General features: G+C 52.8%; 3 non-coding genes across 3 annotated transcripts; all 3 read right to left on the bottom strand.

Annotated features, from left to right (window-relative positions):
* Positions 1–3431: 3431 nt before the first annotated feature.
* On the bottom strand, positions 3432–3505 carry TRNAN-GUU (transfer RNA asparagine (anticodon GUU)). The gene has a single exon. It is a non-coding gene; the product is annotated as a tRNA-Asn (tRNA).
* Positions 3506–15187: 11682 nt separating this feature from the next.
* On the bottom strand, positions 15188–15261 carry TRNAN-GUU (transfer RNA asparagine (anticodon GUU)). Its single transcript has one exon. It is a non-coding gene; the product is annotated as a tRNA-Asn (tRNA).
* Positions 15262–16654: 1393 nt separating this feature from the next.
* Positions 16655–16728, bottom strand: TRNAN-GUU (transfer RNA asparagine (anticodon GUU)). Its single transcript has one exon. It is a non-coding gene; the product is annotated as a tRNA-Asn (tRNA).
* Between the last annotated feature and the right edge of the window lie 3249 nt (positions 16729–19977).

A 19977-nucleotide genomic window follows, 5' to 3' on the forward strand; every position in this document is an offset into this window, starting at 1 on the left:
ACATATCTTCAAAGCAATCAGCGCAAAGAAAAAAGAAGCGACACACCGTCCCCGGGTGGGCTCGAAACTCCAACTTTTCGGTTAACAGCCGATCGCGCTAGCCAATTGTGCCACGGAGACAGTCCTGCTCTACTCTCACCACCATCAGAACATATCTTCAAAGCAATCAGCGCAAAGAAAAAAAAGCGACACACCGTCCCCGGATGGGCTCGAAACTCCAACTTTTCGGTTAACAGCCGATCGCGCTAGCCAATTGCGCCACGCAGACAGTCCTGCTCTACTCTCACCACCATCAGAACATATCTTCAAAGCTATCAGCTCAAAGAAAAAAAAGCGCCGCACCACTACCGGGTGGGCTCGAAACTCCAAGCTTTCAGTTAACAGCCGATCGCGCTAGCCAATTGCGCCACGGAGACAGTCCTGCTCCACTGTCAACACCATCAGAACATATCTTCAAAGCTATCAGCCCAAAGAAAAAAAGCGCCGCACCACCACCGGGTGGGCTCGAACCTCCAACCTTTCGGTTAACAGTCGATCGCGCTAGCCAATTGCGCCACGGAGACAGTCCTCCTTCACTCTCACCACCATCAGAACATATCTTCAAAGCTATCAGCCCAAAGAAAAAAGCCCGCACCACCACCGGGTGTGCTCGAACCTCCAACCTTTCGGTTAACGGCCGAACGCGTTAGCCAATTGCGCCACGGAGACAGTCCTGCTCGACTCTAGCCACCATCAGAACATATCTTTAAAGCTATCAGCACAAAGAAAAAAAAGCAACACACCACTCCCGGGAGGGCTCGAACCTCCAACCTTTCGGTTAACAGCCGATAGCGCTAGCCAATTGCGCCACGAAGACAGTCGTGCTCCACTCTCACCACCATCAGAACATTTCTTCGGAGCTATCAGCCCAAAGAAAAAAAAGCGCCGCACCGCCACCGGGTGGGCTCGAACCTCCAACCTTTCGGTTAACAGCCGATCGCGCTAGCCAATGGCGCCACGGAGACAGTCGTGCTCCACGCTCACCACCGTCAGAACATTTCTTCAGAGCTATCAGCCCAAAGAAAAAAAAGCGCCGCACCACGACCTGGTGGGCTCGAACCTCCAACCTTTACGTTAACAGCGGATCGCGCTAGCCAATTGGGCCACGGAGACAGTCGTGCTCCACTCTCACCACCATTAGAACATATCTTCAAAGCTATCAGCGCAAAGAAAAAAGCAACACACCACTCCCGGGAGGGCTCAAACCTCCAATTTTTCGGTTAACAGCCGAACGTGCAGGCCAATTGCGCCACGGAGACAGTCGTGCTCAGATCTGACCACCGTGAGAACGTGTCTCTAAAGTTATCAGCGCAAAGAAAAAAGCAACACACCACTCCCAGGAGGACTCGAACCTCCAACCTTTCGCCTAACAGCCGATCGCGCTAGCAAATTGCGCCACGGAGCCAGTCCTGCTTTACTCTCACCACCATCAGAACATATCTTCAAAGCTATCAGCCCAAAGAAAAAAAGTGCCGCACCACAACCGGGTGGGCTTGAACCTCCAACTTTTCGGTTAACTGCAAATCGCGCTAGCCAACTGTGCCACGGAGACAGTCGTGCTCCACTCTCACCACCGCCAGGACATTTCTTCAGAGCTATCAGCCCAAAAAAGAAGCGCCGCACCACTACCGGGTGGGCTCGAAACTCCAAGCTTTCAGTTAACAGCCGATCGCGCTAGCCAATTGCGCCACGGAGACAGTCCTGCTCCATTCTAGCCACCATCAGAACATATCTTTAAAGCTATCAGCCCAAAGAAAAAAAAGCAACACACCACTCCCGGGAGGGCTCGAACCTCCAACCTTTCGGTTAACAGCCGATAGCGCTAGCCAATTGCGCCACGGAGACAGTCGTGCTCCACTCTCACCACCATCAGAACATTTCTTCGGAGCTATCCGCCCAAAGAAAAATAAGCGCCGCACCACCACCGGGTGGGCTCGAACCTCCAACCTTTCAGTTAACAGTCGATCGCGCTAGCCAATTGTGCCACGGAGACAGTCCTGCTTCACTCTCACCACCATCAGAACATATCTTCAAAGCTATCAGCCCATAGAAAAAAGCCCGCACCACCACCGGGTGTGCTCGAACCTCCAACCTGTCGGTTAACGGCCGAACGCGCTAGCCAATTGCGCAAAGGAGACAGTCCTGCTCCACTCTAGCCACCATCAGAACATATCTTTAAAGCTGTCAGCCCAAAGAAAAAAAAGCAACACACCACTCCCGGGAGGGCTCGAACCTCCAACCTTTCGGTTAACAGCCGATAGCGCTAGCCAATTGCGCCACGGAGACAGTCGTGCTCCACTCTCACCACCATCAGAACATTTCTTCGGAGCTATCAGCCCAAAGAAAAAAAAGCGCCGCACCACCACCGGGTGGGCTCGAACCTCCAACCTTTCGGTTAACAGCCGATCGCGCTAGCCAATGGCGCCACGGAGACAGTCGTGCTCCACGCTCACCACCGTCAGAACATTTCTTCAGAGCTATCAGCCCAAAGAAAAAAAAGCGCCGCACCAACACCTGGTGGGCTCGAACCTCCAACCTTTACGTTAACAGTGGATCGCGCTAGCTAATTGGGCCACGGAGACAGTCGTGCTCCACTCTCACCACCATTAGAACATATCTTCAAAGCTATCAGCGCAAAAAAAAGCAACACACCACTCCCGGGAGGGCTCAAACCTCCAAATTTTCGGTTAACAGCCGAACATGCTGGCCAATTGCGCCACGGAGGCAGTCGTGCTCAGATCTGACCACTGTGAGAACATGTCTCTAAAGTTATCAGCGCAAAGAAAAAAGCAACACACCACTCCCAGGAGGGCTCGAACCTCCAACCTTTCGGCTAACAGCCGATCGCGATAGCCAATTGCGTCACGGAGACAGTCGTGCTCCACTCTCACCACCATTAGAACATATCTTCAAAGCTATCAGCTCAAAGAAAAAAAAGCGCCGTACCACTACCGGGTGGGCTCGAAACTCCAAGCTTTCAGTTAACAGCCGATCGCGCTAGCCAATTGCGCCACTGAGACAGTCCTGCTCCACTCTCACCACCATCAGAACATATCTTCAAAGCTATCAGCCCAAAGAAAAAAAGCGCCGCACCACCACCGCGTGGGCTCTAACCTCCAACCTTTCGGTTAACAGCTGATCGCGCTCGCCAATTGCGCCACGGAGACAGTCGTGCTCCACTCTCACCAACATCAGAACATATCTTTAAAGCTATCAGCCCAAAGAAAAAAAAAGCGCCGCACCACTCCCGGCCGGGCTCGAACCTCCATCGTTTCTGTTAACAGCCGATCGCGATAGCCAATTGCGTCACGGAGACAGTCGTGCTCCACTCTCACCACCATTAGAACATATCTTCAAAGCAATCAGCGCAAAGAAAAAAAAAAGCGACACACCGTCCCCGGGTGGGCTCGAAACTCCAACCTTTCGGTTAACAGCCGAACGCGCTAGCCAATTGCGCCACGGAGACAGTCCTGCTCTACTCTCACCACCATCAGAACATACCTTCAAAGCTATCAGCTCAAAGATAAAAAAGCGCCGCACCACTACCGGGTGGGCTCGAAACTCCAAGCTTTCAGGTAACAGGCGATCGCGCTAGCCAATTGCGCCACGGAGACAGTCCTGCTCCGCTCTCACCACCATCAGAACATATCTTCAAAGCTATCAGCCCAAAGAAAAACAGCGCCGCACCACCACCGGGTGGGCTCGAACCTCCAACCTTTCGGTTAACAGTCGATCGCGCTAGCCAATTGCGCCACGGAGACAGTCCTGCTTCACTTTTACCACCACTTGAACATTTCTTCGGAGCTATCAGCCCAAAGAAAAAAAAGCGCCGCACCACCACTGGGTGGGCTCGAACCTCCAACCTATCGGTTAACAGCCGATCGCGCTAGCCAATGGCGCCACGGAGACAGTCGTGCTCCACGCTCACCACCGCCAGAACATTTCTTCAGAGCTACCAGCCCAAAGAAAAAAAAGCGCCGCACCACCACCTGGTGGGCTTGAACCTCCAACCTTTACGTTAACAGCGGATCGCGCTACCCAATTCGGCCACGGAGACAGCCGTGCTCCACTCTCAACACCATTAGAACATAATTTCAAAGCTATCAGCGCAAAGAAAAAAGCAACACACCACTCCCGGGAGGGCTCAAACCTCCAATTTTTCGGTTAACAGCCGAACGTGCTGGCCAATTGCGCCACGGAGACAGTCTTGCTCAGATCTCACCACCGTGAGAACATGTCTCTAAAATTATCAGCGCAAAGAAAAAAGCAACACACCACTCCCAGGAGGGCTCGAACCTCCAACCTTTCGCTTAACAGCCGATCGCGCTAGCAAAATGCGCCACGGAGGCAGTCCTGCTATACTCTCACCACCATCGGAACATATCTTCAAAGCTATCAGCCCAAAGAAAAAAAAGTGCCGCACCACCACCGGGTGGGCTCGAACCTCCAACTTTTCGGTTAACTGCAAATCGCGCTAGCCAACTGCGCCACAGAGACAGTCGTGCTCCACTCTCACCACCATCAGAACATATATTCAAAGCAATCAGCTCAAAGAAAAAAAAGCGCCGCGCCACTACCGGGTGGGCTCGAAACTCCAAGCTTTTGGTTAACAGCCGATCGCGCTAGCCAATTGCACCACGGAGACAGTCCTCCTATACTCTCACCACCATCAGAACATATCTTCAAAGCTATCAGTCCAAAGAAAAAAAGCGCCGCACCACTCCAGGTGGGCTCGAAGCTCCAACCTTTCGTCTAACAGCCGATCGCGCTAGCCAATTGCGCCACGGAGACAGTGAGGCTCCACTTTCACCACCGTCAGAACATTTCTTCAGAGCAATCAGCCCAAAGAAAAAAAGCAACACACCACTCCCGGGAGGGCTCGAACCTCCAACCTTTTGGTTAACAGCCGATAGCGCTAGCCAATTGCGCCACGGAGACAGTCGTGCTCCACTCTCACCACCGTCAGAACATTTTTTCGGAGCTATCAGCCCAAAGAAAAAAAAGCGCCGCACCACCACCGGGTGGGCTCGAACCTCCAACCTTTCGGTCAACAGCCGATCGCGCTAGCCAATGGCGCCACAGAGACAGTCGTGCTCCACTCTCACCACCATGAGAACATATCTTCAAAGCTATCAGCGAAAAGAAAAAAAAAGCGACACACCGTCCCCGGGTGGGCTCAAACCTCCAACCTCTCGGTTAACAGCCGATCGCGCTAGCCAATCGCGCCACGGAGACAGTCCTGCTATACTCTCACCACCATCAGAACATATCTTCAAAGCTATCAGTCCAAAGAAAAAAAGCGCCGCACCACTCCGGGTGGGCTCGAACCTCCAAACTTTCGTCTAACAGCCGATAGCGCTAGCCAATGGCGCCACGGAGACAGTCGTGCTCCACTCTCACCACCGTCACAACATTTCTTCGGAGCTATCAGCCCAAAGAAAAAAAAGCGCCGCACCACCACCGGGTGGGCTCGAACCTCCAACCTTTCGGTTAACAGCCGATCGCGCTAGCCAATGGCGCCACGGAGACAGTCGTGCTCCACGCTCACCACCGTCAGAACATTTCTTCAGAGCTACCAGCTCAAAAACAAAAGCGCCGCACCACCACCTGGTGGGCTAGAACCTCCAACCTTTACGTTAACAGCGGATCGCGCTACCCAATTGGGCCACGGAGACAGTCGTGCTCCACTCTCAACACCATTAGAACATATCTTCAAAGCTATCAGCGAAAAGAAAAAAAAGCGACACACCGTCCCCGGGTGGGCTCAAACCTCCAACCTCTCGGTTAACAGCCGATCGCGCTAGCCGATTGCGCCACGGAGTCAGTCCTGCCATACTCTCACCACCATCAGAACATATCTTCAAAGCTATCAGCCCAAAGAAAAAAAGCGCCGCACTACCACCGGGTGGGCTCGAACCTCCAACCTTTCGGTTAACAGCTGATCGCGCTCGCCAATTGCGCCATGGAGACAGTCGTGCTCCACTCTCACTAACATCAGAACATATCTTAAAAGCTATCAGCCCAAAGAAAAAAAAGCGGCGCACCACCCCCGCGTGGGCTCGAACCTCCATCCTTTCTGTTAACAGCCGATCGCGCTAGCCAATTGCGCCACGGAGACAGTGAGGCTCCACTTTCACCACGGTCAGAACATTTCTTCAGAGCTATCAGCCCAAAGAAAAAAAAGCAACACACCACTCCCGGGAGGGCTCGAACCTCCAACCTTTCGGTTAAGAGCCGATAGCGCTAGCCAATTGCGCCACGGAGACAGTCGAGCTCCACTCTCACCACCGTCAGAACATTTTTTCGGAGCTATCACCCCAAAGAAAAAAAAACGCCGCACCACCACCGGGTGGGCTCGAACCTCCAACCTTTCGGTTAACAGCCGGTTGCGCTAGCCAATGGCGCCACAGAGACAGTCGTGCTCCACTCTTCCCACCATGAGAACATATCTTCAAAGCTATCAGCGAAAAGAAAAAAAAGCGACACACCACCACCGGGTGGGCTCGAACCTCCAACTTTTCGGTTAACTGCAAATCGCGCTAGCCAACTGCGCCACAGAGACAGTCGTGCTCCACTCTCACCACCATCAGAACATATCTTCAAAGCTATCAGCGAAAAGAAAAAAAAAGCGACACACCGTCCCCGGGTGGGCTCGAAACTCCAACCTTTCGGTTAACAGCCGATCGAGCTAGCCAATTGCGCCACGGAGACAGTCCTGCTCCACTCTCACCACCATCAGAACATATCTTCAAACAATCAGGTCAAAGAAAAAAAAGCGCCGCGCCACTACCGGGTGGGCTCGAAACTCCAAGCTTTCGGTTAACAGCCGATCGCGCTAGCCAATTGCGCCAGGGAGACAGTCCTACTATACTCTCACCACCAGCAGAACATATCTTCAAAGCTATCAGTCCAAAGAAAAAAACGCCGCACCACTCCAGGTGGGCTCGAACCTCCAACCTTTCGTCTAACAGCCGATAGCGCTAGCCAATGGCGCCACGGAGACAGTCGTGCTACACTCTCACCACCGTCACAACATTTCTTCGGAGCTATCAGCCCAAAGAAAAAAAAGCGCCACACCACCACCGGGTGGGCTCGAACTTCCAACATTTCGGTTAACAGCCGATCGCGCTAGCCAATGGCGCCACGGAGACAGTCGTGCTCCACGCTCACCACCGTCAGAACATTTCTTCAGAGCTACCAGCTCAAAAAAAAGCGCCGCACCACCACCTGGTGGGCTAGAACCTCCAACCTTTACGTTAACAGCGGATCGCGCTACCCAATTGGGCCACGGAGACAGTCGTGCTCCACTCTCAACACCATTAGAACATATCTTCAAAGCTATCAGCGCAAAGAAAAAAGCTACACACCACTCCCGGGAGGGCTCAAACCTCCAATTTTTTGGTTAACAGCCGAACGTGCTGGCCAATTGCGCCACGGAGACAGTCTTGCTCAGATCTCACCACCATGAGAACATGTCTCTAAAGTTATCAGCGCAAAGAAAAAAGCAACACACCACTCCCAGGAGGGCTCGAACCTCCAACCTTTCGCTTAACAGCCGATCGCGCTAGCAAATTGCGCCACGGAGGCAGTCCTGCTATATTCTCACCACCATCAGAACATATCTTCAAAGCTATCAGCCCAAAGAAAAAAAGCGCCGCACCACCACCGGGTGGGCTCGAACCTCAAACATTTTTGTTAACAGCCGATCGCGCTAGCCAATTGCGCCACGGAGACAGTCCTGCTCTACTCTCACCACCATCAGAACATATCTTCAAAGCTATCAGCTCAAAGAAAAAAAAGCGCCGCACCCCTACCGGGTGGGCTCGAACCTCCAACCTTTCGGTTAACAGTCGACCGCGCTAGCCAATTGCGCCACGGAGACAGTCCTGCTTCACTCTCACCACCATCAGAACATATCTTCAAAGCTATCAGCCCATAGAAAAAAGCCAGCACCACCACCGGGTGTGCTCGAACCTCCAACCTTTCGGTTAACAGCCGATCGCGCTAGCCAATGGCGCCACAGAGACAGTCGTGCTCCACTCTCACCACCATGAGAACATATCTTCAAAGCTATCAGCGAAAAGAAAAAAAAAGCGACACACCGTCGCCGGGTGGGCTCAAACCTCCAACCTCTCGGTTAACAGCCGATCGCGCTAGCCAATCGCGCCACGGAGACAGTCCTGCTATACTCTCACCACCATCAGAACATATCTTCAAAGCTATCAGTCCAAAGAAAAAAAGCGCCGCACCACTCCGGGTGGGCTCGAACATCGAACCTTTCGTCTAACAGCCGATAGCGCTAGCCAATGGCGCCACGGAGACAGTCGTGCTCCACTCTCACCACCGTCACAACATTTCTTCGGAGCTATCAGCCCAAAGAAAAAAAGCGCCGCACCACCACCGGGTGGGCTCGAACCTCCAACCTTTCGGTTAACAGCCGATCGCGCTAGCCAATGGCGCCACGGAGACAGTCGTGCTCCACGCTCACCACCGTCAGAACATTTCTTCAGAGCTACCAGCTCAAAAAAAAAGCGCCGCACCACCACCTGGTGGGCTAGAACCTCCAACCTTTACGTTAACAGCGGATCGCGCTACCCAATTGGGCCATGGAGACAGTCGTGCTCCACTCTCACTAACATCAGAACATATCTTAAAAGCTATCAGCCCAAAGAAAAAAAAGCGGCGCACCACCCCCGCGTGGGCTCGAACCTCCATCCTTTCTGTTAACAGCCGATCGCGCTAGCCAATTGCGCCACGGAGACAGTGAGGCTCCACTTTCACCACCGTCAGAACATTTCTTCAGAGCTATCAGCCCAAAGAAAAAAAAGCAACACACCACTCCCGGGAGGGCTCGAACCTCCAACCTTTCGGTTAAGAGCCGATAGCGCTAGCCAATTGCGCCACGGAGACAGTCGAGCTCCACTCTCACCACCGTCAGAACATTTTTTCGGAGCTATCACCCCAAAGAAAAAAAAACGCCGCACCACCACCGGGTGGGCTCGAACCTCCAACCTTTCGGTTAACAGCCGGTTGCGCTAGCCAATGGCGCCACAGAGACAGTCGTGCTCCACTCTTCCCACCATGAGAACATATCTTCAAAGCTATCAGCGAAAAGAAAAAAAAGCGACACACCGTCCCCAGTGGGCTCGAAACTCCAAGCTTTCGGTTAACAGCCGATCACGCTAGCCAATTGCGCAACGGAGACAGTCCAGCTCCACTCTCACCACCATCAGAACATATCTTCAAAGCTATCAGCCCAAAGAAAAAAAAGTGCCTCACCACCACCGGGTGGGCTCGAACCTCCAACTTTTCGGTTAACTGCAAATCGCGCTAGCCAACTGCGCCACAGAGACAGTCGTGCTCCACTCTCACCACCATCAGAACATATCTTCAAAGCTATCAGCGAAAAGAAAAAAAAAGCGACACACCGTCCCCGGGTGGGCTCGAAACTTTAACCTTTCGGTTAACAGCCGATCGAGCTAGCCAATTGCGCCACGGAGACAGTCCTGCTCCACTCTCACCACCATCAGAACATATCTTCAAACAATCAGGTCAAAGAAAAAAAAGCGCCGCGCCACTACCGGGTGGGCTCGAAACTCCAAGCTTTCGGTTAACAGCCGATCGCGCTAGCCAATTGCGCCAGGGAGACAGTCCTCCTATACTCTCACCACCAGCAGAACATATCTTCAAAGCTATCAGTCCAAAGAAAAAAACGCCGCACCACTCCAGGTGGGCTCGAACCTCCAACCTTTCTTCTAACAGCCGATCGCGCTAGCCAATTGCGCCACGAAGACAGTGAGGCTCCACTTTCACCACCGTCAGAACATTTCTTCAGAGCTATCAGCCCAAAGAAAAAAAGCAACACACCACTCCCGGGAGGGCTCGAACCTCCAACCTTTCGGTTAACAGCCGATAGCGCTAGCCAATTGCGCCACGGAGACAGTCGTGCTCCACTCTCACCACCGTCAGAACATTTTTTCGGAGCTATCAGCCCAAAGAAAAAAAAGCGCCGCACCACCACCGGGTGGGCTCGAACCTCCAACCTTTCGGTTAACAGCCGATCGCGCTAGCCAATGGCGCCACAGAGACAGTCGTGCTCCACTCTCACCACCAAGAGAACATATCTTCAAAGCTATCAGCGAAAAGAAAAAAAGCGCCGCACCACTCCGGGTGGGCTCGAACCTCCAAACTTTCGTCTAACAGCCGATAGCGCTAGCCAATGGCGCCACGGAGACAGTCGTGCTACACTCTCACCACCGTCACAACATTTCTTCGGAGCTATCAGCCCAAAGAAAAAAAAGCGCCACACCACCACCGGGTGGGCTCGAACTTCCAACATTTCGGTTAACAGCCGATCGCGCTAGCCAATGGCGCCACGGAGACAGTCGTGCTCCACGCTCACCACCGTCAGAACATTTCTTCAGAGCTACCAGCTCAAAAAAAAAGCGCCGCACCACCACCTGGTGGGCTAGAACCTCCAACCTTTACGTTAACAGCGGATCGCGCTACCCAATTGGGCCACGGAGACAGTCGTGCTCCACTCTCAACACCATTAGAACATATCTTCAAAGCTATCAGCGCAAAGAAAAAAGCTACACACCACTCCCGGGAGGGCTCAAACCTCCAATTTTTTGGTTAACAGCCGAACGTGCTGGCCAATTGCGCCACGGAGACAGTCTTGCTCAGATCTCACCACCATGAGAACATGTCTCTAAAGTTATCAGCGCAAAGAAAAAAGCAACACACCACTCCCAGGAGGGCTCGAACCTCCAACCTTTCGCTTAACAGCCGATCGCGCTAGCAAATTGCGCCACGGAGGCAGTCCTGCTATATTCTCACCACCATCAGAACATATCTTCAAAGCTATCAGCCCAAAGAAAAAAAGCGCCGCACCACCACCGGGTGGGCTCGAACCTCAAACATTTTTGTTAACAGCCGATCGCGCTAGCCAATTGCGCCACGGAGACAGTCCTGCTCTACTCTCACCACCATCAGAACATATCTTCAAAGCTATCAGCTCAAAGAAAAAAAAGCGCCGCACCACTACCGGGTGGGCTCGAACCTCCAACCTTTCGGTTAACAGTCGACCGCGCTAGCCAATTGCGCCACGGAGACAGTCCTGCTTCACTCTCACCACCATCAGAACATATCTTCAAAGCTATCAGCCCATAGAAAAAAGCCAGCACCACCACCGGGTGTGCTCGAACCTCCAACCTTTCGGTTAACAGCCGATCGCGCTAGCCAATGGCGCCACAGAGACAGTCGTGCTCCACTCTCACCACCATGAGAACATATCTTCAAAGCTATCAGCGAAAAGAAAAAAAAAGCGACACACCGTCGCCGGGTGGGCTCAAACCTCCAACCTCTCGGTTAACAGCCGATCGCGCTAGCCAATCGCGCCACGGAGACAGTCCTGCTATACTCTCACCACCATCAGAACATATCTTCAAAGCTATCAGTCCAAAGAAAAAAAGCGCCGCACCACTCCGGGTGGGCTCGAACATCGAACCTTTCGTCTAACAGCCGATAGCGCTAGCCAATGGCGCCACGGAGACAGTCGTGCTCCACTCTCACCACCGTCACAACATTTCTTCGGAGCTATCAGCCCAAAGAAAAAAAGCGCCGCACCACCACCGGGTGGGCTCGAACCTCCAACCTTTCGGTTAACAGCCGATCGCGCTAGCCAATGGCGCCACAGAGACAGTCGTGCTCCACGCTCACCACCGTCAGAACATTTCTTCAGAGCTACCAGCTCAAAAAAAAAAGCGCCGCACCACCACCTGGTGGGCTAGAACCTCCAACCTTTACGTTAACAGCGGATCGCGCTACCCAATTGGGCCACGGAGACAGTCGTGCTCCACTCTCAACACCATTAGAACATATCTTCAAAGCTATCAGCGCAAAGAAAAAAGCAACACACCACTCCCGGGAGGGCTCAAACCTCCAATTTTTCGGTTAACAGCCGAACGTGCTGGCCAATTGCGCCACGGAGACAGTCTTGCTCAGATCTCACCACCATGAGAACATGTCTCTAAAGTTATCAGCGCAAAGAAAAAAGCAACACACCACTCCCAGGAGGGCTCGAACCTCCAACCTTTCGCTTAACAGCCGATCGCGCTAGCAAATTGCGCCACGGAGGCAGTCCTGCTATAATCTCACCACCATCAGAACATATCTTCAAAGCTATCAGCCCAAAGAAAAAAAACTGCCGCACCACCACCGGGTGGGCTCGAACTTCTAACTTTTCGGTTAAATGCAAATCGCGCTAGCCAACTGCGCCACGGAGACAGTCGTGCTCCACTCTCACCACCATCAGAACATATCTTCAAAGCTATCAGCGAAAAGAAAAAAAAGCGACACACCGTCCCCGGGTGGGCTCAAACTTCCAACCTCTAGGTTAACAGCCGATCGCGCTAGCCGATTGCGCCACGGAGACAGTCCTGCTATACTCTCACCACCATCAGAACATATCTTCAAAGCTATCAGTCCACAGAAAAAAAGCGCCGCACCACTTTGGGTGGGCTCGAACCTCCAACCTTTCGTCTAACAGCCGATGGCGCTAGCCAATTGCGCCACGGAGACACTGAGGCTACACTTTCACCACCATCAGAACATATCTTCAAAGCTATCAGCGCAAAAAAAGCGACACACCGTCCCCAGTGGGCTCGAAACTCCAAGCTTTCGGTTAACAGCCGATCACGCTAGCCAATTGTGCAACGGAGACAGTCCAGCTCCACTCTCACCCCCATCAGAACATATCTTCAAGGCTATCAGCCCAAAGAAAAAAAGCGCCGCACTACCACCGGGTGGGCTCGAACCTCCAACCTTTCGGTTAACAGCTGATCGCGCTCGGCAATTGCGCCATGGAGACAGTCGTGCTCCACTCTCACTAAACTCAGAACATATCTTAAAAGCTATCAGCCCAAAGAAAAAAAGCGGCGCACCACCCCCGGGTGGGCTCGAACCTCCATCCTTTTTGTTAACAGCCGATCGCGCTAGCCAATTGCGCCACGGAGACAGTCGTGCTCCACTCTCACCACCCTCAGAACATATCTTCAAAGCTATCAGCGCAAAGAAAAAAAAAGCGACACACCGTCCCCGAGTGGGCTCGAAACTCCAACCTTTCGGTTAACAGCCGATCGCGCTAGCCAATTGCGCCACGGAGACAGTCCTGCTCCACTCTCACCACCATCAGAACATATCTTCAAAGCTATCAGCTCAAACAAAAAAAGCGCCGCGCCGCTACCGGGTGGGCTCGAACCTCCAACCTTTCGGTTAACAGCCGATCGCGCTCGCCAATTGCGCCATGGAGACAGTCGTGCTCCACTCTCGCTAACATCAGAACATATCTTCAAAGCTATCAGCCCAAAGAAAAAAAGCGGCGCACCACCCCCGGGTGGGCTCGAACCTCCATCCTTTCTGTTAACAGCCGATCGCGCTAGCCAATTGCGCCACGGAGACAGTCGTGCTCCACTCTCACCACCATCAGAACATATCTTCAAAGCTATCAGCTCAAAGAAAAAAAAGCGCCGCGCCGCTACCGGGTGGGCTCGAAACTCCAAGCTTTCGGTTAACAGCCGATCGCGCTAGCCAATTGCGCCACGGAGACAGTCCTGCTCTACTCTCACCACCATCAGAACATATCTTCAAAGCTATCAGCCCAAAGAAAAAAAGCGCCGCACCACCACCGGGTGGGCTCGAACCTCAAACATTTTTGTTAACAGCCGATCGCGCTAGCCAATTGCGCCACGGAGACAGTCCTGCTCTACTCTCACCACCATCAGAACATATCTTCAAAGCTATCAGCTCAAAGAAAAAAAGCGCCGCACCACTACCGGGTGGGCTCGAACCTCCAACCTTTCGGTTAACAGTCGACCGCGCTAGCCAATTGCGCCACGGAGACAGTCCTGCTTCACTCTCACCACCATCAGAACATATCTTCAAAGCTATCAGCCCATAGAAAAAAGCCAGCACCACCACCGCGTGTGCTCGAACCTCCAACCTTTCGGTTAACAGCCGATCGCGCTAGCCAATGGCGCCACAGAGACAGTCGTGCTCCACTCTCACCACCATGAGAACATATCTTTAAAGCTATCAGCGAAAAGAAAAAAAAAGCGACACACCGTCGCCGGGTGGGCTCAAACCTCCAACCTCTCGGTTAACAGCCGATCGTGCTAGCAACTCGCGCCGCGGAGACAGTCCTGCTATACTCTCACCACCATCAGAACATATCTTCAAAGCTATCAGTCCAAAGAAAAAAAGCGCCGCACCACTCCGGGTGGGCTCGAACATCGAACCTTTCGTCTAACAGCCGATAGCGCTAGCCAATGGCGCCACGGAGACAGTCGTGCTCCACTCTCACCACCGTCACAACATTTCTTCGGAGCTATCAGCCCAAAGAAAAAAAAGCGCCGCACCACCACCGGGTGGGCTCGAACCTCCAACCTTTCGGTTAACAGCCGATCGCGCTAGCCAATGGCGCCACGGAGACAGTCGTGCTCCACGCTCACCACCGTCACAACATTTCTTCAGAGCTACCAGCTCAAAAAAAGCGCCGCACCACCACCTGGTGGGCTAGAACCTCCAACCTTTACGTAAACAGCGGATCGCGCTACCCAACTGCGCCACGGAGACAGTCGTGCTCCACTCTCACCACCATCAGAACATATCTTCAAAGCTATCAGCGAAAAGAAAAAAGCAACACACCACTCCCGGGAGGGCTCAAACCTCCAATTTTTCGGTTAACAGCCGAACGTGCTGGCCAATTGCGCCACGGAGACAGTCTTGCTCAGATCTCACCACCATGAGAACATGTCTCTAAAGTTATCAGCGCAAAGAAAAAAGCAACACACCACTCCCAGGAGGGCTCGAACCTCCAACCTTTCGCTTAACAGCCGATCGCGCTAGCAAATTGCGCCACGGAGGCAGTCCTGCTATACTCTCACCACCATCAGAACATATCTTCAAAGCTATCAACCCAAAGAAAAAAAACTGCCGCACCACCACCGGGTGGGCTCGAACTTCCAACTTTTCGGTTAACTGCAAATCGCGCTAGCCAACTGCGCCACGGAGACAGTCGTGCTCCACTCTCACCACCATCAGAACATATCTTCAAAGCTATCAGCGAAAAGAAAAAAAAGCGACACACCGTCCCCGGGTGGGCTCAAACCTCCAACCTCTCGGTTAACAGCCGATTGCGCTAGCCGATTGCGCCACGGAGACAGTCCTGCTATACTCTCACCACCATCAGAACATATCTTCAAAGCTATCAGTCCACAGAAAAAAAGCGCCGCACCATTTTGGGTGGGCTCGAACCTCCAACCTTTCGTCTAACAGCCGATGGCGCTAGCCAATTGCGCCACGGAGACACTGAGGCTCCACTTTCACCACCATCAGAACATATCTTCAAAGCTGTCAGCGCAAAAAAAGCGACACACCGTCCCCAGTGGGCTCGAAACTCCAAGCTTTCGGTTAACAGCCGATCACGCTAGCCAATTGCGCAACGGAGACAGTCCAGCTCCACTCTCACCACCATCAGAACATATCTTCAAAGCTATCAGCTCAAAGAAAAAAAAGCGCCGCGCCGCTACCGGGTGGGCTCGAACCTCCAACCTTTCGGTTAACAGCCGATCGCGCTCGCCAATTGCGCCATGGAGACAGTCGTGCTCCACTCTCACTAACATCAGAACATATCTTCAAAGCTATCAGCCAAAAGAAAAAAAGCGGCGCACCACCCCCGGGTGGGCTCGAACCTCCATCCTTTCTGTTAACAGCCGATCGCGCTAGCCAATTGCGCCACGGAGACAGTCGTGCTCCACTCTCACCACCATCAGAACATATCTTCAAAGCTATCAGCTCAAAGAAAAAAAGCGCCGCGCCGCTACCGGGTGGGCTCGAAACTCCAAGCTTTAGGTTAACAGCCGATCGCGCTAGCCAATTGCGCCACGGAGACAGTCCTGCTCTACTCTCACCACCATCAGAACATATCTTCAAAGCTATCAGCCCAAAGAAAAAAAGCGCCGCACCACCACCGGGTGGGCTCGAACCTCAAACATTTTTGTTAACAGCCGATCGCGCTAGCCAATTGCGCCACGGAGACAGTCCTGCTTCACTCTCACCACCATCAGAACATTTCTTCAGAGCTATCAGCCTAAAGAAAAAAAAGCGCCGCCCCACCACCTGGTGGGCTCGAACCTCCAACCTTTACGTTAACAGCGGATCGCGCTAGCCAATTGGGCCACGGAGACAGTCGTGCTCCACTCTCACCACCATTAGAACATATCTTCAAAGCTATCAGCGCAATGAAAAAAGAAACACACCACTCCCAGGAGGGCTCGAACCTCCAACCTTTCGCTTAACAGCCGATCGCGCTAGCAAATTGCGCCACGGAGGCAGTCCTGCTATAATCTCACCCCCATCAGAACATTTCTTCAGAGCTATCAGCCCAAAGAAAAAAAAGTGCCGCACCACCACCGGGTGGGCTCAAACCTCCAAACATTCAGTCAACAGCAGATCGCGCTAGCCAATTGCGCCACAGAGACAGTCGTGCTCCACTCTCACCACCATCAGAACATATCTTCAAAGCTATCAGCGAAAAGAAAAAAAAGCGACACACCGTCCCCGGGTGGGCTCAAACCTCCAACCTCTCGGTTAACAGCCGATCGCGCTAGCCGATTGCGCCACGGAGACAGTCCTGCTATACTCTCACCACCATCAGGACATATCTTCAAAGCTATCAGTCCAAAGAAAAAAAGCGACACACCGTCCCCAGTGGGCTCGAAACTCCAAGCTTTCGGTTAACAGCCGATCACGCTAGCCAATTGCGCAACGGAGACAGTCCAGCTCCACTCTCACCACCATCAGAACATATCTTCAAAGCTATCAGCCCAAAGAAAAAAAAGCGCCGCACTACCACCGGGTGGGCTCGAACCTCCAACCTTTCGGTTAACAGCCGATCGCGCTCGCCAATTGCGCCATGGAGACAGTCGTGCTCCACTCTCACTAACATCAGAACATATCTTCAAAGCTATCAGCCCAAAGAAAAAAAGCGGCGCACCACCCCCGGGTGGGCTCGAAACTCCAACCTTTCGGTTAACAGCCGATCGCGCTAGCCAATTGCGCCACGGAGACAGTCCTGCTCCACTCTCACCCCCATCAGAACATATCTTCAAAGCTATCAGCTCAAAGAAAAAAAAGCGCCGCGCCGCTACCGGGTGGGCTCGAAACTCCAAGCTTTCGGTTAACAGCCGATAGCGCTAGCCAATTGCGCCACGGAGACAGTCCTGCTCTACTCTCACCACCATCAGAACATATCTTCAAAGCTATCAGCCCAAAGAAAAAAAGCGCCGCACCACCACCGGGTGGGCTCGAACCTCAAACATTTTTGTTAACAGTCGATCACGCTAGCCAATTGCGCCACGGAGACAGTCCTGCTTCACTCTCACCACCATCAGAACATATCTTCAAAGCTATCAGCCCATAGAAAAATAAGCCCACACCACCACTGGGTGGGCTCGAACCTCCAACCTTTTGGTTGTCTCCGTGACTGTCTCCGTGGCGCAATTGGCTAGCGTGATCGGCTGTTAACCGAAAGCTTGGAGTTTCGAGCCCACCCGGGGACGGTGTGTCGCTTTTTTTTCTTTCCGGTGATAGCTTTGAAGATATGTTCTGATGGTGGTGAAAGTGGAGCACGACTGTCTCCGTGGCGCAATTGGCTAGCGCGATCGGCTGTTAGACGAAAGGTTGGAGGTTCGAGCCCACCCGGAGTGGTGCGGCGCTTTTTTTCTTTGGACTGATAGCTTTGAAGATATGTTCTGATGGTGGTGAGAGTACATCAGGACTGTCTCCGTGGCGCAATTGGCTAGCGCGATTGGCTGTTAACCGAGAGGTTGGAGGTTTGAGCCCACCCGGGGACGGTGTGTCGCTTTTTTTTCTTTTCCCTGACAGCTTTGAAGATATGTTCTGATGGTGGTGAGAGTGGAGCACGACTGTCTCCGTGGCGCAATTGGCTAGCGCGATCTGCTGTTGACCGAAAGGTTGCAGGTTCGAGCCCACCTGTGGTGGTGCGGCGCTTCTTTTCCTTTGGGCTGATAGCTCTGAAGAAATGTTCGGACGGTGGTGAGAGTGGAGCACGACTGTCTCCGTGGCACAGTTGGCTAGCGCGATTTGCAGTTAACCAAAAATTTGGAGGTTCGAGCCCACCCGGTGGTGGTGCGGCACTTTTTTTTCTTTGAGCTGATAGCTTTGAAGATATGTTCTGATGGTGGTGAGAGTGAAGCAGGACTGTGTCCGTGGCGCCATTGGCTAGCGCGATCGACTGTTAACCAAAAGGTTTGAGGTTCGAGCCCACCCGGTGGTGGTGCGGCGCTTTTTTTCTTTGGGCTGATAGCTTTGAAGATATGTTCTGATGGTGGTGAGAGTAGAGCAGGACTGTCTCCGTGGCGCAATTGGCTAGCGCGATCGGCTGTTAACCGAAAGCTTGAAGTTTCGAGCCCACCCGGTAGTGGCTCGGCGCTTTTTTTTTATTTGAGCAGATAGCTTTGAAGATATGTTCTGATGGTGGTGAGAGTGGAGCAGGACTGTCTCCGTGGCGCAATTGGCTAGCGCGATCGGCTGTTAACCGAAAGGGTTGAGTTTCTAGCCCACCCGGGGACGGTGTGTCGCTTTTTTTTTCTTTGCGCTGATAGCTTTGAAGATATGTTCTGATGGTGGTGAGAGTGGAGCAGGACTGTCTCCGTGGCGCAATTGGCTAGCGCGATCGGCTGTTAACCGAAAGCTTGGAGTTTCGAGCCCACCCGGTATTGGTGCGGCGCTTTTTTTTTCTTTGAGCTGATAGCTTTGAAGATATGTTCTGATGGTGGTGAGAGTAGAGCAGGACTGTCTCCGTGGCGCAATTGGCTAGCGCGATCGGCTGTTAACCGAAAAGTTGGAGTTTCGAGCCCACCCGGGGACGGTGTGTCGCTTTTTTTTCTTTGCGCTGATTGCTTTGAAGATATGTTCTGATGGTGGTAAAAGTGGAGCACGACTGTCTCCGTGGCGCAATTGGCTAGCGCGATCGGCTGTTAGACGAAAGGTTGGAGGTTCGAGCCCACCCGGAGTGGTGCGGCGCTTTTTTTCTTTGGACTGATAGCTTTGAAGATATGTTCTGATGGTGGTGAGAGTATATCAGGACTGTCTCCGTGGCGCAATTGGCTAGCGCGATCGGCTGTTAACCGAGAGGTTGGAGGTTTGAGCCAACCCAGGGACGGTGTGTCGCTTTTTTTTCTTTTCCCTGACAGCTTTGAAGATATGCTCTGATGGTGGTGAGAGTGGAGCACGACTGTCTCCGTGGCGCAATTGGCTAGCGCGATCTGCTGTTGACCGAAAGGTTGCAGGTTCGAGCCCACCCGGTGGTGGTGCGGCGCCTCTTTTCCTTTGGGCTGATAGCTGTGAAGAAATGTTCGGACGGTGGTGAGAGTGGAGCACGACTGTCTCCGTGGCACAGTTGGCTAGCGCGATTTGCAGTTAACCAAAAATTTGGAGGTTCGAGCCCACCCGGTGGTGGTGCGGCACTTTTTTTTCTTTGGGCTGATAGCTTTGAAGATATGTTCTGATGGTGGTGAGAGTGAAGCAGGACTGTCTCCGTGGCGCCATTGGCTAGCGCGATTGACTGTTAACCAAAAGGTTTGAGGTTCGAGCCCACCCGGTGGTGGTGCGGCGCTTTTTTTCTATGGGCTGATAGCTTTGAAGATATGTTCTGATGGTGGTGAGAGTAGAGCAGGACTGTCTCCGTGGCGCAATTGGCTAGCGTGATCGGCTGTTAACCGAAAGCTTGGAGTTTCGAGCCCACCCGGTAGTGGCTCGGCGCTTTTTTTTATTTGAGCAGATAGCTTTGAAGATATGTTCTGATGGTGGTGAGAGTGGAGCAGGACTGTCTCCGTGGCGCAATTGGCTAGCGCG

Source organism: Rhipicephalus microplus, unplaced genomic scaffold (genome assembly GCF_043290135.1).
Source record: "Rhipicephalus microplus isolate Deutch F79 unplaced genomic scaffold, USDA_Rmic scaffold_40, whole genome shotgun sequence".
Taxonomy (NCBI): Eukaryota; Metazoa; Arthropoda; class Arachnida; order Ixodida; family Ixodidae; genus Rhipicephalus; species Rhipicephalus microplus.